Raw genomic sequence first — 16,749 nt, 5'->3', positions numbered from 1 at the left:
AATCATGATTTTGAGTATGAGGTGCCCTTCTTTAAACCGACAAGTTTGATGTTATTTGTATATCTAGTATGGCTTTTATTCATCTCAAACTAAATGGGAGCCCATGCAATTGATGCCACATTTCAGAAGTGATTCCTGGATGGGCAGTCTATTTACAGATGCGTGAGGACACAGTATCCACAATCATTGTTATCTCTTTGAAATTTAAGGGTGCTAAAATGCAAATTTAGTACTGAAATTCTTGCTGAGTAAGACTACAACCAAGGGATAACTTTTTTTAAAAAGCAATTTAACTTATCAGAAAAGAAGCAGTCTGAAAGATTATATTGTTCTTCATCCAATCATTACAATATCTTTGTATTTCTGAGTTATCAAAATGCTGCCCTTTACTCACATTGTGATTTTTCATTATGATGTTAGGACTTCAGTGAAATTTTAGTGAACCAAATTCAAGTCTCCTACTCTGGATATAGGGACTTGACTCAGCCTGATGTAAGAAGAAAATAAAGAGATAGTTACAATTCTTTCTTTTATTTTTATTGCTCCTATACTGTTTATCTCATACCATTATTGCAAAGCAGATTTAAAAATTCATATTATTAAAATTCAAGTATTCTGTAAATTCTGGAAAACAAATTTACAACCCAGGGAAGAATATTATTAAAAATGAATTTAGCAATCACCACAAAACACCAGGGATCATTGATTAAATTATTGAAAACTTTTAAAGTGGGCAGTTCAAAAGTTGACCCTTTCCTTGTGGTGTGACTAAGAGGCAGAGGCAGTTAAATTCTGCTCACCAGAACTGCATAAACCTATCCCTGTCCAAGAGAAGCAGGTTTGTGAGGAGTGAAGAAAAGTTCTAGAAGAAGCCAGGCTGGGATACAGACAGAAGGGCAAAGAGACATACACAAGAGCACAAGAAATAAACTGTGTTAGCAGCTGATCTTGCCATGTGGAGAATGGACAGGATGTTAGTAGAAGTTTTTTTTTTTTTTTTTCTGTTTCTTCTGCTGTGGCAGAGACAGGCAGGATGCTGCATGGGAAAATCCTTAGCTTCACTGGTGGGGAGGTTGTGCAGGCTTCCGTTACAAGTACTGCTTTCTGAACCACATCAGCCGGATTTTGCTTCTATACGGTGAAGTGACCCTTCAATTTTGAGGTATACTCCTAACTTAAAGATTATAAACTTAAAGGTGGTTCATCTTTCAGTAGCAGAAGCACAAAACCTAGATTTCTTTGGTATTTCAAGTGTCGAGTGATTTATAAGACAATAATGAAAAAATATAAAGTTTGAATCTGAATCAGCATGTAAGGAGGAACAACTCACATCTTTTTCTTGTTTTTAAGGTTTACAAAGCACTTTCTTTACAACACTGACTGAGACAGTGAAGTTATTATGGGAAATTGTTATAAAACAGAGAGAGAACTGGCTCTGGAATCATAGTATCTGGGTTTAAATCCCATCCTTGTCATTTATAACCTGAATTATCTTAAACAAGTCACACCCTCCCTGGGCCTCAGTTTCCCTATCTGAGAAATAAGTGGATTGAATTAGGTGGCCTCTTCCAACTCCAAATATAAGTTCCTATTATCTCTATTTTTATAGACAAGGATACCGGGTCTTAGAGAGGTAGAGGGCCCAAGGTGACCCAAAGGCAGTCACTGTCAGAGCCAAACCAAGATTTCTTGACTTGGGGTAACAGAATCAAAAAAAATTGAGAGTTGGAAGGGACCTTAATGGCCGCCTAGTCTAACACAAAAAAGAATCCCTATAGAACATACTTGACAAGTGTCCATTTAACCTCTATTTGAAGACCTCCAAAAAGGGGGAACCCCCCACCTCAAAGCAGCCTAGTCCACCTTTGGACAGCTCTAATTGCAAGGAAATTGTATCTGACATTGAATCTAATTTGGCCTCTTTGCAGCTTCTGCCCCCTGCTTCTTGTTTGGCCCTCCAGGACCAAATAGAACAAATCAAATCCCTCCTCTAAATGAAAGTCTTTCAAATGCTTGAAGACAGCTCTATTGTCCCCCTTGCTCCCCGAATCTTCCCTTTCCAGGATTAAAGATCCCTAATTCCTTCAGCCACCCCTCACAGGACATGGGCTCAAGACCCTTCATCATCCTGATTGTCCTTCTCTGGATACTCTCCAGTTTATCTATGTCCTTCTTAAACCACAAAGAAGCCGAGAGTTGAACACAATACTCCAGATGACGTGTGACAGGGACAGAGTACAGTGGGATTATCAGCTCCCTATTCCTGGAAGCTTTGTCCCAACTAATGCAGTTCAAGATTGAATTACCTTTTTTTTGGTTTCTACATCACACTGCTCACTCAGATTGAACTTTAAGCCCACTAAAATCTAGATCTTTTTCAGGACAATCGCTGTGTAACTATGTCTGCTCCACTTTATATTTATGAAGTTGATTTTTTTTGGTACCCAAGTGCCGGACTACATTTATCTCTATTAAATTTCATCCTTTTGCCTGGAGAGCACAACCAAGAGACTGGAGCTGGAAGCTGGCTCCTCTTTGGAAAGGTTTCCTGGGTGATCAGCTCTCCTAGCTCAGTAGTAAATCATAGGACTCTTCATTGCCACAAAACTCAAGACCCTGAGCATGGTTGGAAGTAGGGCCCCTTCCTACCCCCAAGCTTCCATGTGGTGTCCTGGAAGCAGGACTGGAAATCTAGCACCCATGTTATTCACACTCTGTGACCCTACCAGGAAGGGCAGAGGATACTCCATGACCTTGTCACACACACAGCAAAATCCTTTCTCCTAGGCCACCATCATATACTTTCAATAAGCATCTGTCTGTGCATTATAGAATGTAGGTAGGAAAGAGTTAATATTAGTCTAATGTAGTGTTTGTGATGTGGATAGCTTTCAAACCTACCTGTAGCACAAATGTATAAGATTAACTGGCTGGGTCAGGTCAGATCTTATGGAGCTGCTGTCCCCTGTACCCATTGCAGGTTTAAGATCTGGGTCCTCAGCTCAATAAGCTTCAAAAGCTCAATTTTATAAATTTACTAAAGGATGATAAGCCTTTCCTGAATTGATTCATGTTAATCGAACTCATAAGTGACTGATTTATACTTTATATTTATAAAAAAATGCCACTTTATAAGCTTGTGATGAGAAAAGAGAACCAATAAGCAAGTTAGAGAACAGTTGTATTGTCCAGTTGGTGCATTCTCTACCTGCTATGGTCTACTTAATTGCAACCCTAATCATTTGAAGGCAGGTCTCTAGGTGGCACAACAGATATAATGCTAGAGGGAAGTCAGAAATACCTGAGTTCGAATTCAGCCTCAGACTTTTATTAGCTGTGTAATTATGGACAGGTTGCTTAACCAGGGTGCTTCAATTTCTTCATCTGTAAAATGGGGTATCTACTTCCCAAAGTACCCAATAGATGAAGTTGCCCCTTTTTTTGCAGAAACCAGTGTCTCACTGTAGTATCCCATGTAGGCTGGGTCATGCAGACCACTAGGGGCTTCATTCATTGCCAACACCGGCTGTCTGCAGACTCTGGAATGGACTCCAGTTCCTGAACCCCTGGCAGTGTTGTGATCTTTCCAAGTTCATGATGTCATAGCCTAGTCCATTCTTTGCTCAAAATTTCTTCACTGAAGGCAGGAAAGAAATAAACAAAACAAGCACAGAGTCAATATTAGAGTCATGCATTTGGCTTCATGTTGGCTTGGGTAAAGAGAGCAAGCCGATGGTATTTTCTCTCTACCAAGATGCTTACTGTACTTACTCCCTCTTCACCTGAATGCAGCCTAGGAAGAAAAAAAGCTCTCCTTTGCTGATTCTTTGACCACATCACACTCACTAACCATTGGCATCCTCCAAGAGTCTAGGCTGGGTCTCCTCTTATCTCTCTATATTCTCTCAATTGATGATCTCATAAATTCCCACAGGTATAATCTGTGTCTCTATGTGATTGATCTATATATCCAGGCCTAGTCTCTCTGTTGGGCTACAGACATATATCTCCAGCTACCTTTTGGACATCTTGGACTGGACATCTCAACTTGAGCAGTCCAAAATGCAGCTTATTGTCTTCCTCCCTCTAAATCCTCCAAAACTTCTCTGCTTCCAAACTTCTCTATTCTGTGAAGGGCACCATCACCTTCCTAGTCACCCAGGCTTGCAACCTTGGTGTCATCCTTGGTTTCTTATGCACCCTGCATATACAATCCGTTGTCAAATCTTGTCATTTCTACCTTCACAAAATTTCATAGATGCTCCAGTCAGGTCCTCACTGATATGGCCACAACCCTACTTCAGGTTCCCTCACATATTACCTGGACTACTGTAATGGCATCCTGCCTCAAATCTCTCCCCATTTAACTCTATCCTTCATTCATCTCCTAAAGTGATTTTTCTAAAACCTGTGTCTGACCACAGAACAACCCATACCACTGCCCAATCATTTTCAGCAGCTTCGTATTACCTTTAAGATAAAATATAAATGACTATTTGATATTTAAAGACCTTCATAAATTGGTCCTTTCCTACTTTTCTAGCCTTTTTACACCTCACTCCCCTCCATGAACTCTATCCTTCAACTCTACTGGTCTACTTCCAATACCTCAAACTGGAAACTCCATTTTCTGATTTTGTGCCTTATCATTGGCTGTCCCTCATGCCTGGAGTGCTTTGCTCACTCACCTCTGCCTCTTATTTTCCCTGGATTTTTTTTTTCAAACTCAGATCAAATCCCACTCTTTACAGAAGGAATCCCTGGTCCTCACAGCGTGACATTGGAACTTTTAGATTACTTCCATCTGGATCTTTCTTGCATGCACCTAGTTATTCATAATATATTGTCTCCTGTTAGAATATTGAAAGAGACTATAGGTTTTTCTTAAACCTTTCTTTGTAACCCCAGCACTTAGTGCAGTGCCTAGCACATAGTAAGAGCTTTATAAGTATGTGTCGACTAATTGACTGACTGATTATATTTTGCCCCCTTCAATTGTGTAAGAAATGCCCAAGGCAGAAATTCCTACAAATGCAGATCAAAAACTAGCCTCTAAAGTCTAGTCTTAGAAAGTTTCCTGGGAAATTAAGATGTTAAATGACTTGTCTATGATCTATGGCCACACAGATGACATGCGTCAAAGGCAGGATTTGAGCCAGGACTTATTGACTCGAAGCATCATTTTCTACCCACAAAATTACACAGCTTCTCCAAAGTGGATTGAAATTAGGTAGGGTTTCTGGAGTTCCTTAGGAAAGAAAAGTAAATTAAGCGATTTTTTTATTCATTCCTCTCCAAAGCCCCTAATATTTGTCTAGGAATATACTAATGGCTTGTGGAGGATGCGGTCACCTGTTCACTTTAATTCAACAAATATTTATTACGTCTCTACCATGTAAAGGCACATGCTGGGTGTGACGTTTGTTTCCATCTCGGTTTGTTCTAAGTAATGATTCTAGGAGTTGACCCTACCATAGCTGTGCATGAAAGAGAAACCTCCAGAAAATTGTCCAGGTGTGACTCATTGCCACAGTACCAGGGAAGCCACATTTGGTATGAGTTTGGCATAATCTGCTATACTGATGAAAAGGTACAAGGTCGCTGAAATTAGTAACCTTGTCTTTGCTTCAAGTGGACACGAGTATAACGATGAATGACAGCTTTCAGCACCTCTGGTGGCAGGGGATTGACATGAACTGGGGTGGGAGTCAGGGTGAGTGGGGAAAACAGTCTGCATAACAAGTACCTTGTGCTTTTGCTGCATACAAGGTTGGAAAAATAAACAAACAGGAGCAACTGATCGGGAATGCATGGAAATATTTGAAAATGATGCATTCTGTGTATATTTAGGCTATTGAAGACTGTAGGAGAGCTGGCTGAAATATATGCAGAGCTTGGATGGGAATAGTAACTGAAAATCAATGTTGGAGTCTAGGTAGGGGATGTACTATATGGAAATAGGTAGGAGGCACAGTGGATAGAACACTGGACCTGGAGTCAGGGAGAACTCAGTTCAAATCTGGCTTCAGACATTTACTAGCTATTTGACCCTGGGCAACTCTCTTAACCTTTGTCTGACTCACCTACCTCCCAAGGCTGTTGTGAGGATAAAATGAGATAATATTTGTAAAGTGCTTTGCAAACCTTAATTTCTATATAAATGCTAGTTATTTTTATTATTAAATGGAACAATGATAGCCTATTTTAACGTAAGTTATTTTTCTACATAGGGAATTTTATTCACTTTCTATTTCTATTTATGTGCAGCTAGGTAGGACAGTGGTTAGTGCACTGATCTTGGAATCAGGAAGACTCACCTTCATGAGTTCAAATCCAGCCTTAGTTACTCACTGTATGACCCTGGGCAAGTCACTTAACCCTACTTGCATCAGTTTCCTCATATGTAAAATGAGTTGGAGAAGGAAATGGCTAAATCATTTTAGTATTTTTGCCAAGAAAATGCCAAATGGGGCCATGAAGAGTCAGACACAACTAAAATCTACCGAACATCAACATCCCTGTTTATGCCTTCTTAACACTTCTGAGAGCAATGCAGTGGAAAGAACTGGACTGATTTTAGTCCTGGTTTTGCCCCTTCTTGGTGTGTGTGTATGGCAGGTATGTATGGTGTATGTGTATGGCAGGTATGTATGGTGTGTGTGGCAAATTAATTAACTTCTCTGGGCCTCCGTTTCCTCATTTGTAAATTAAGACCGTTGAATTAGATAATGGCAAAGATCATGGCTAGTTCTAACATTCTGTAATATTTAGTTCTTCACTTTCATCTAGCACTTTTCATCGATCTCAATTGGCTGTCAGCTACTTCATGTAACACTTTTTCTCAATCCTGCCCCCCCTTCCTCTAACTCTATCATTTTTTTGTCTAGGGAAACTTGTACATGTAAGCATCAAGGAAAAGAAAGGAAGAAAATCCTGAAAGTGGTGCTTTTGTCCTGAAGGTTGGCACCATCATTTTAGCTTTCATCAGTATAACAGAGAATGCCAATCTCAGAGCAGCAAAAACAGATGTGACTAGAGCTTGAAGTGTCCAGTGAAAGAAGAATTACTTACTGAACTACAAACTGAAAACAGCCAAATTCAGCAACTCTAAGATCTCCATTGAGACAGCTGATTTCTCAGAGCTTTGCATGGAGTTCCTGGCTTCTGCTTCTCTTACTTTCTGAACTGACATTGATCCAAAGATCCTTTGGAAATGTATCTTTTGCTAACTGACCTGGAGAGAAGCAGGAAAGTAGCTTTTCTCCTCTGACCCAAGTTCAAGAAACTAGAATTTTGTTCTGTGACTTCTTATGTGTCTGTTTGTAAACTGCAGTAGGACTAGAAATGGACAAGCAGGTTGAATAGCCCTGCAGACAACTTAAAAAAAATCCTCTAAGCCCATCAATTTTAGACAGTCTTTCTATTTGCTCATTAGTAGCTTAAATTGGGACAGTTTTAGGACTGAAACAAAATTATTTTTTCCATCAATTTCTCTTTTGCTAACTGAGTGACTACTGAAAGAACACTGGCCATATATTGCCCCAATTTGGGTTGTAGATCTGTTTCTGGTTGGTTTGGTTTTTTTAAGTACTTTGAGGCGACGTAGTTTAGCTGATGACATAAAAGATCCGGACCTAGAGGATACCAGCCTTCCCAACCACACTCTAGCAAAGATTTAAAGGGCAGTAGATGGAAGAGAAAGGCCATCAATCCCTCTCATTCAGTCCAGCACTGTACAATACTGGAAGAGGGATATAAATGGGGCAAGGTAGAAGACCGTACAAAGTCAGGTAAATGGGTCCTCAAAGGGTGGGATCTTAGCCCTGACCTATCAGAGTAGTAGTTGGTGATAGTGTCAGTCCCCTATATGACACTGCACAGAGACACAGGATGGGGCAGCATAAGCACACTTTGGGGCCCTTCCACCAGTATTCCTGTCAGCACATAATACAAGTAAATTGTACCTCAAGGGATGGGTAAAGAAGGTGGCCTTCCAGGGGGTCTGAGAGGAGCTCAATCTCCCGCATAGGGTTGGTTGGAGCCTAGCAGAGCTACAGTTGACTAAAAATAATTTAATTTGTTGATTGTTTTATTTATCACTTTATTGATTTCTAGACTTGAGAGTGTTATTAAAGCAGATCAAACTTAAAAATGTATCCTGTGTACATTAAAAATAAATAACACCTCATCTTCAAACATTTACCATAATGCCCCTGAACTTATTCCTTTATCCAAATTTTGCTATCTCCTTGCATTTATTTCCCTGCCAGTCCAAATATTTGCCATTTACTATAAGAGTATTGCCGCTAGAATCTGTGAGATGTTGTGGTCATCTACTTTCCACTTCTTTCCCTCTTTTTGTTTTTAAGCTTTCTAACTACTCTTCTGCTTTTTTATTTTAGTTGTCTGACACTTAATGACATTCCTTGGTTACTTGATTTGTAGGCGGCTTTTAGTTTTTCAGAGTGTTTTTATAATTGTTAAATTATTGTAATCTCATAAAACTGTGGAGCAGATAGGACAAGGACTATTATTCCATGTTGGTGTAGAAACTGAGACACAAAACAGCCAAGGACAAGGTTACTCTAGTGACCAATCACAGGATTGGGACTAAAACCAAGGTACAGCTTCCATGCTCTTTCAAACTGAGTCATGAAAAATGAATGTTGGATGGCATTACACAGAGCAGGCACCTAACAAATGGAAGCAAGTAGGCAGAGAAGATTGGAAAAGAGAGAAACTGAGACCTGTTGTAAATTTAAGATTTACTGTATTTCTTTGCTATAGTAAGAATATTAAGAGAGGTAAGAGGAACTATAATTAGCTAAAACCGTATAAAACTGCTTTTTTTTAGGAAAGTAAATGAATAAACTGAGAATCGGGCTTAGAAGAGGCCACATTTGGAGACCATAAGGGAGCTGGGAGCACCATGGGTCAAAGTCAGAGTGGTGCACGGGTCCTGGGGGTGACGAGAAAGATGACAAGGACAAGAAAAAAGAAATATGAGTTGCCAGCTCTGACTAGGGAAGGAAAAAAGAAGAAGAAAACAAAATGACCATATGCAGCCAGCAAATTGCCAGTGGTAGCACTTCACAGACAATGCAGGCTAAAATTGTTAAATTGGAGAGAGGAAAAATTAAGAACAAATGAAACCACTGGAAGAAAAGCAAGAGGAAGAAAATTCAGAGGTAGATGACCTGAGAAGGACCCCAATGTCTGTAGGGACCTTGGAGGAGATCAATGATGATAATCATGGCATTGGGGGACCTCAGTGGGATATGAGCATTAAGTCAGCATTCTATCATTTGTAGACAAGGGTCTGCTAGAACTAGGACGTTCTGTCCTCAACCATAAGGTTCATGCTATGATAGGAGTTCTGACAGATGATGCAGATCCTGTCACTACAGTGATGAAAGTAAAGAAAGCCTCACAGAAGACATATCTTGATATTAATGGATTGGATAAGCAGGTTCAAGAAATTAAGCCATCTGTGGAACTTCCTCCCTCTCATCCAGATGGGCATTAAGCCTTCTAAAAGAGTCATTCTCTATGGCCTGTCTGGCACAGATTAAACCTTGTTAGCCAAAGTTGTAGCAAACCAGACTTGAGTGACCTTCCTCAAAATTCTTGGCTCTGAGCCTATACAGAAATATTTAGAAGATGGGTTCAAACTTGCTCAAGAATTGTTCGTGGTACCTGAGGAACATGTTCCATCAATTGTCTTCATTGATGAAATCAATGCCATTGGAACCAAAAGGTATTCAAATTCAAGAGGAAAAAGAGAAATTCAGTGAACAATGTTGAAATTGCTGAACCAGTTGGATGGCTTTGACTCTAGAAAAGGAGTGAAAGTGATTGTGGCTACAAACCAAATAGAAACTTTAGATTCTGAACTTATCAGACCGGGCATAGTGACCCGAAGATTGACTTCCCTCCACCAGATGAAAAGACCAAGAAACTAATCTTCCAGATTCGTATAAGCGGAATGACTTTGGAGGATGATGTAACTTAAGATGATTTGATCATAGTTAAAGATGACTTGTCTGGAGCAGACATCAAGGTAGTTTGTGCAGAAGCTAGTCTGATGGCCCTAAGAGAATGCAGAATGAAAGTAACAAATGAAGACTTCACAAAAATTTCTAAAGAAAATGTACTTTATAAGAAATTAGAAGGCAACGCAGATGGACTCTATCTCTAAATGAACCATGTTGCTTTCATGAGAGTTGGTGGGAACTTTCCAGACCCCCTGAAATAATAACACCAGGAGAACTGAAGGGCATACATGTTCTAGTAGGCCTTTATGAGCAAAGATTTTTATTAACATATTACTCACATAGGATGAGTGGGGTACTCATTGAGCTATGCGAGTCCTTTTTTTTTTTTTTTTTTACTGTGCTATGCTGTATTCCACAATAAATATTCTATTTTAAAAAACAAAAAGCAAAGAAGGAGAGGCCACATTTGGTGCTTTGTGCATAAAGACATGAGAGCTATTGATCATAGTTACAAGCAATAAGTTGTTCACAGCTTCCAGTTTCTCTCCTCTCCCAAAACCAATATAGCACAAGCACTCGGAGCTCATTCTTCCTACTCTATTTAGGTTTAAAGAAACATGAGTATATTTCACTTTTATTATTGTGCATGCTTTAGAATTAATTTCTTTGCCTGGCCAAGATTTTAGGGAGATGAATAAAGATATGGAGCCATTCTTTCTGTATACATCTTAACAGTATGCACAGATAACATAACATTTCTCTGATAGAGAATGTTTCCTTTTGAAGAGAAAAGCTTTTTAATTACTGTTTCTTTCCTCTTCTCTCTCCTCCCTGGAAGAATTGGAGAGTGAGGAAAACCACCCCTGAGGTTAGTATAAAAATGATATTCTTGGTTATTTAAATAAACTTGCAAATATGTAGTCTCATTAGGCTGTAACTCTGTGAATAAAGAAGACTGATCTTACTTACAATTTAACCCCGAAGTTTGGGAGGCAAGGCAGTAGGTAGTTCTGCAAAGGCAGGAAAGCAACACCTATTGGTAATATCCCTAATGAAGGTTACAGACTCTCATGCTTGGAGGATGCCTAGCTAGAGAACAGCATACAAAAGGAAGGGGAGCACAAACTTCTGGGCCTATGTTTAGGTTGATCAATTATACTGCAGTAACATAGCATTATATTTTGAAAGAAAGGCAAACAAGAGAACTATGTGAAGCCTTTTTGGGGCAGGGCCAGTATAGTTCTGCTGTCCCGGTTGACATATCCTGAATTTTATGTTTCCCTGGAGAAATCGTTTGTTGGTATTTGATGTAAACTTAGGTGCATGTACATGTGTGCATGCACACATATGCACAAAGAAACAGTAGGCTCTGGGTCATAAATTAAATGACAGATGTATTCTTGACCATACAATTTGAGATCTTGATTGTTTTTTGACATTGCTGTCAGGGGATCTGGGACCCTTGTAGTTAAAGTCGAAGGACCCTGACACGGAGACAGGTTAGTCTCATTTCAGAAAAATGTCTAGGAAAGTAAAAATATTTCCATGTTCATGGTTGTTCGATTTTTATAACTTGGCCCTAAAAATGTCTAGAAGAAAGTCTGTTATTAGATCTCATCTGTCCTAAATTTTGGCTATTAGACATAGGAACTTTTGCAGTGGGGGATGTTGCCCATGGCATATCCTCTTTACATACATAAGTTTCAGTGCAGGAATTTCTGTCTGGAAAGAATTTGTCGAGTTTGGCCATTGAAAATCACCTCCAGGAAAACAGTAATGGCCAAAGTTAGTTATAGACAAGCATATAGGTATTCTTTGATAATTGAGATTTGGTGTTCAGACGAACTGCTTTCAAGGAGCTTCTAATGGGTGAGACAAAAAGACATGTATAAATCACTATTTATAAATAATATAAATATAAATTTAAAGTGAATAAACACAAACACATACAAAGTAGTTAAATATATGGTAGTTTGTGGGGAAGGTACTAGAGGCTGGGGGAAAGCTGGAAAGGCTTTATGCAGAAGATGGCATCTGAGCTCTATTTTAAAGAAAGAGAGGAACTCTGAGGAGGAAGCAAGGAGATAGTGCATTCCAGGCATAGGAGGTGGCCAGTGCAAGGATAAAGAGACTGGAAATGGAGCCTCCTGTGTGAGAAACAGAGGCCAGTTGGGCTAGATTGCAGAGTGTGATGTGATTGCAGAGAATGATGCCCCAGTGAACCTGGAAAGGTAGATGGGATCTTTTTGTATAGGGCTTTTAAAGCTCAGCAGAGAAGTATATATTTTATCCTTGAAGCAATAGGAAGCAATTGGAATTTATTGAATGAGGAAGTGACACAGTCAGATCTCTGTTTAAGAAAAATCACACTGGCAGCCATGTGTAGGGTAGATTGGAGAAGTAAGAGACTTGAGTTGGAGATCAGTTAGGAGACATTGTAGAAATTTAGGTGAGAAGTAAACTGAATAAACTAAAGTAGTGACTTTTTGCATGGGGAGAAGGGGTTGGTTTTAGAAGCATAAATTGCAGATTTGGCAATTGATTGAATGTGTGGAATGATGGGAAGTGAGGAGGTGAGGATAACACTGAGGTAATGAACTTGGGAGGCTGAAAGAATGGTAGTTCCTTTGACAGAAATAGGGAAATATGTAAGAATGGAGGGTTGGGGTGGGGTGTGATGATAATGAGTTGAGGCTTGGACATGTTGAGTTTAAAATGGCTCTAGAACATCATTTGAATTGTCAATAAGCAACTGGTGGTATGAGATTAAAGTTCAGGGGAGAGTCTGGAACTGGATATACATATACATACATATACATAAGTATATGTAGACATATACATGTACATTTACCCACATGCATACTTATATACACATTCACATATGTATACATCTTTAAGCTAAATGCATAGATATGATAGTTAATGCTGATGAGATTACTATGAAAGAGAATGTAGGGAAGAGAGTCTGGCACAGATCCTCCAGGAACTCTCAGTTATGGGGTATGATGGTAAATAACCAAAGGAGATTGGGAAGGAAGGGTCAGACAGAAAAGGACCGAGAGAGTAATGCCATTAAAAACCCAGAGAGGAGCAAATATCTGGCAAGAGAGGTTAACAATATCAAATATAGCTAATTGTTCAAGAAGACTGAACACTGACAAAAGACCCCCAGAATTGACAATTAAATCACAGTTGGCAACTGTAAACAGTTTCATTTGAATGATAAGATCAGAAACCAGATTGCCCAGGGTTGAGAAGTGAGTGAGAAGAGAGGAAGTAGAGGAAGTGATTGTAGATAATCTTTTCAAGGTCGCGAAAGGGAGGAATGATATAGGACAGTTGCTTGAGGAGATAGATGGTGAAGGACTTTTAAGGATAGGGCAGACTTGAGCCCGTTTAAAGGCAGTAGGGAAGAAACCAGTAAGTAGGTAAAGGTTGATGATTTGACAAAGGAGACGATTGAAAATAAAATCTGCTGGAAAAGATGGGAGGGAATTGGATCAAGGGCACATGTGGACAGGGGTGGCTTTGACAAGGAAAAGTGCCCTTTTTGTCAAAGATATGGGGAAAGGAAGAGAAAGAGGGAGATGACGCTAAGGGGCTTTAAGATGAAGAGAGAAGAGAGAGCTCAACTAGAATGGCCTCAGTTTTCTCAGTAAGGTAAAAGGCAAGTTTCTTAGCAGAAAGAAGGGATGAGGGGAGGTGTGGTGGGCTTGAGCAAGGAAGAGAAAGTGTGGAATACCTTTGTGGAGAGCAAGAGAGGGAATCAATTAGGGAGGAATAAAAGGAATGCTTTGCTGCAGTTTTCCCACCCCAGCTTTTCCTGAGCCCACCACACCCCCCTCATCATTAGCATGTTCACCTAGTTGTTTTCCATCCTCTTTTTTTGTCTCCTTTGTCCCAGTTAATATCTGGATGGACCTCGTTTCTCATAATGTTTTATTTTAAAGGATCAACCCCTTTGCAAAAATGGTGTTTTCAGCTGATAAGTAAACACTACTTATCTATATAGCTTTTTGGATAGTTTGAGATTTGACTTCTCTGTAAACATTCATTCTCATCCAGTTAATATATACTATTTATCAATTATCTTTGTTCAACCACTATATTGATAACAAGTCACAGATTCTTGATTCCATCTCTGTATTAAAATCTGTGATGCACCTAATATAGTCCAAGGTCTAATCCTATCCCAATGACTTTGTGTTCCTGTGAACTTTTCTCTGTGTTTCTTGTGTGAAAATTCTGCTCGCCAACTCTTGGGAAAGGTTATTGAGAGCTCACTTGGAAATTTTGAGCTCTTTAGAACACCTCATTACTACCTTCTTTCCCCTTTGATTGGAGAGTGCAGTCATGAATTTCAAAACACACCATTCATTTCCCACCTCAGTGCTTTACTTGGGGACTTTTTTTGACTTCTCCACCATGTTGTTGTTGTTGTTGAGTTGTGTCCAACTTTCATGACCCCATTTGAGGATTTTTTGGCAAAGATACAGGAGTGGTTTGCCATTTCCTTCTCCAGGTCATTTTACAGATGAGAAAACAGAGGCAAATAGGGTTAAGCAATTTGCCCAGGGTCACACAGCTAGTGAGTGTCTGAAGCCACATTTGAATGTAGGTCTTCCTGATTCCTGGCCCAGCACTCTATCCACTACGCCACCTACCTGCCCCAGTTAAGAAAATACATAATGCTAAATGGGACTTTCTGCCAAGACGGATACCTGAAGGGGAGATAGGCTGCCCAGCTCCCCCTGTACCTACTCCAGCAAAAACTTGAACTTCACACCAGACCAAATATTGACAAAAAAATCCAATAAGAAACAACAACGAGTATCTCTTCCATGCTAGAACTGCATAAGTCAGCTAGAAACCTAAGGGTCATAGAAAATGGGACACCTGAAGCAAAGCAAGCATAAGCAGTGATGGGAAATGTTTAGCCTATAAGGCTCTATGTTCAGAGACAGAAAGAACAGAAAGTTCCCCTGAGAAAGCCTAAGAGTGGTCAGAAGAACCCAGGGTATGGAACTTTGGAGTCCTGGGGAAAATCAGCTGACAACCAGCAACTAGTAGAGTGCCATAATTCTCAGACTTTAACACCCTTTAACAAGAGATTAAAAAATGAAATAAAAGCTCTGGAGAAAAGAATTGAAAGGAGAATAAGCAGTTTAGAAGAGAAAGCATCTCCATTAGACAGCAAGGAATATGAAAACATAGTCATAAAAATTGGGAAAAAATAGAAGATAGCAATGATGTCAAGAATTACAAAGCAATTATAATACTTTTTAAAATGCACAGAAGAATTAGGAGAACAAGGAATAGTTTACCTGTCAGATCTATGGACAAGGTAAGAATTTAGGATCCAAATAAGATATAGAGGACATTATAAAATGTAAAATGGATAATTTTGATTATATGAAATTAAAAAGTTTTTGCACAGACAAAACCAATGTATCCAAAATTAGAAGGAAAGCAGAAAACTGGGGAATTTTGTTATAGCAAGTATCTCTGATAAAGGCCTCATTTTTCAAATGTATAGAGAAATGAGTCAAATTTATGAGAATGACTTGTAAGTCATTCCTCAATTGATAAATGGTCTATGGATAGGAACAGGCAATTTTGAATTCAAATAATTCTAAGGTACCACCTCTATCTATCATATTGGCTAATATGACAGAAAAGGACAATGATAAATGTTAGAGGGGATGTGGGAAAACTGGGACACTGAGGCACTGTTGGTGGAGTTGTGAACTGATCCAACCATCCTGGAGAGCAATTTGGAACTATCCAGCAGTACCACTACTAGGTTTATATTGCAAAGAGATTTTTAAAAAAAGAAGGGAAAAGAACCTACTTGTATAAAAATATTTATAGCAGTTCTTTTTGTGGTAGCTAAGAATTAGAAATTGAATGGATGCCCATCAATTAGAGAATAGCTGAACAAGTTGTGGCATATGATTATGATGGAATACTATTGTGCTCTAAGAAATGATGAGCAGAATGGTTTCAGAAAAATCTGTTAAGAATTACATAAATTGTTACAGAGTGAAGTGATCAGACCCAGGAGAACACTGTATACAGTAACAGCAGTATTGTACAATGAACAACTGTGAATGACTTAGCCATTCTCAGCAATATAATGATCTAAGGCAATCCCAAAGGACTCATGATGAAAAATGGTATCTGCCTCCACAAAAAGAACTGATGATGTCTGAATACAGATTGAAACATACTATTTCCATCCACTCTATTTTTCTCTCCCTCCCTCTCTCCTTCCCTTCCTTCCTTCCTTCCTTCCTTCCTTCTTTCTTTATTTCACAAAATGACTAATATTGAAATGTTTTAGATGATTGCCCAATTACAATCCATATCAGATTGCTCACCATTTCAGGGAGTAGAGAAGGGAGGGGAGAGAGGAATAGAATTTGGAACTCAAAACTTAAAAAAAAAACCCAACAGATGTTAAAAATTGTTTTTACATGTAATTGAGGAAAAATAAAATATTATTTTAAAAACCCACAAAAGAGAATAGGAAGACTTTCAAAAGAAAATAAAGACAAGCAAGACACTTTTGAAAGTGACTTATAGAATTTATTGTATAGTTTACAAAATGCACATGGTAGAGTCATGCTTTCATATAGACTCTTCTGTTTTCTTTGTGTATGTGGATATTCCCCCCTCCTTTCAAGTTTAGAATAAAAAACAAATTTAAAAATGCTAAATGACCCATGTTCCAATCTCTAAAAAGTATCTTTCT

The 16,749-nt window shown here is 39.0% G+C and overlaps 1 pseudogene; it reads left to right on the top strand.

The window, feature by feature from the left end:
* The first annotated feature begins 8,929 nt into the window (after positions 1-8,929).
* On the top strand, positions 8,930-10,198 carry LOC118830280 (annotated as a pseudogene).
* Positions 10,199-16,749: the final 6,551 nt, after the last annotated feature.

This window comes from Trichosurus vulpecula, chromosome 8 (genome assembly GCF_011100635.1).
Source record: "Trichosurus vulpecula isolate mTriVul1 chromosome 8, mTriVul1.pri, whole genome shotgun sequence".
Lineage (NCBI taxonomy): Eukaryota > Metazoa > Chordata > Mammalia > Diprotodontia > Phalangeridae > Trichosurus > Trichosurus vulpecula.
The sequence above is the reverse complement of the archived record's forward strand: the minus strand, read 5'-3'. Positions and strand labels throughout refer to the sequence as shown.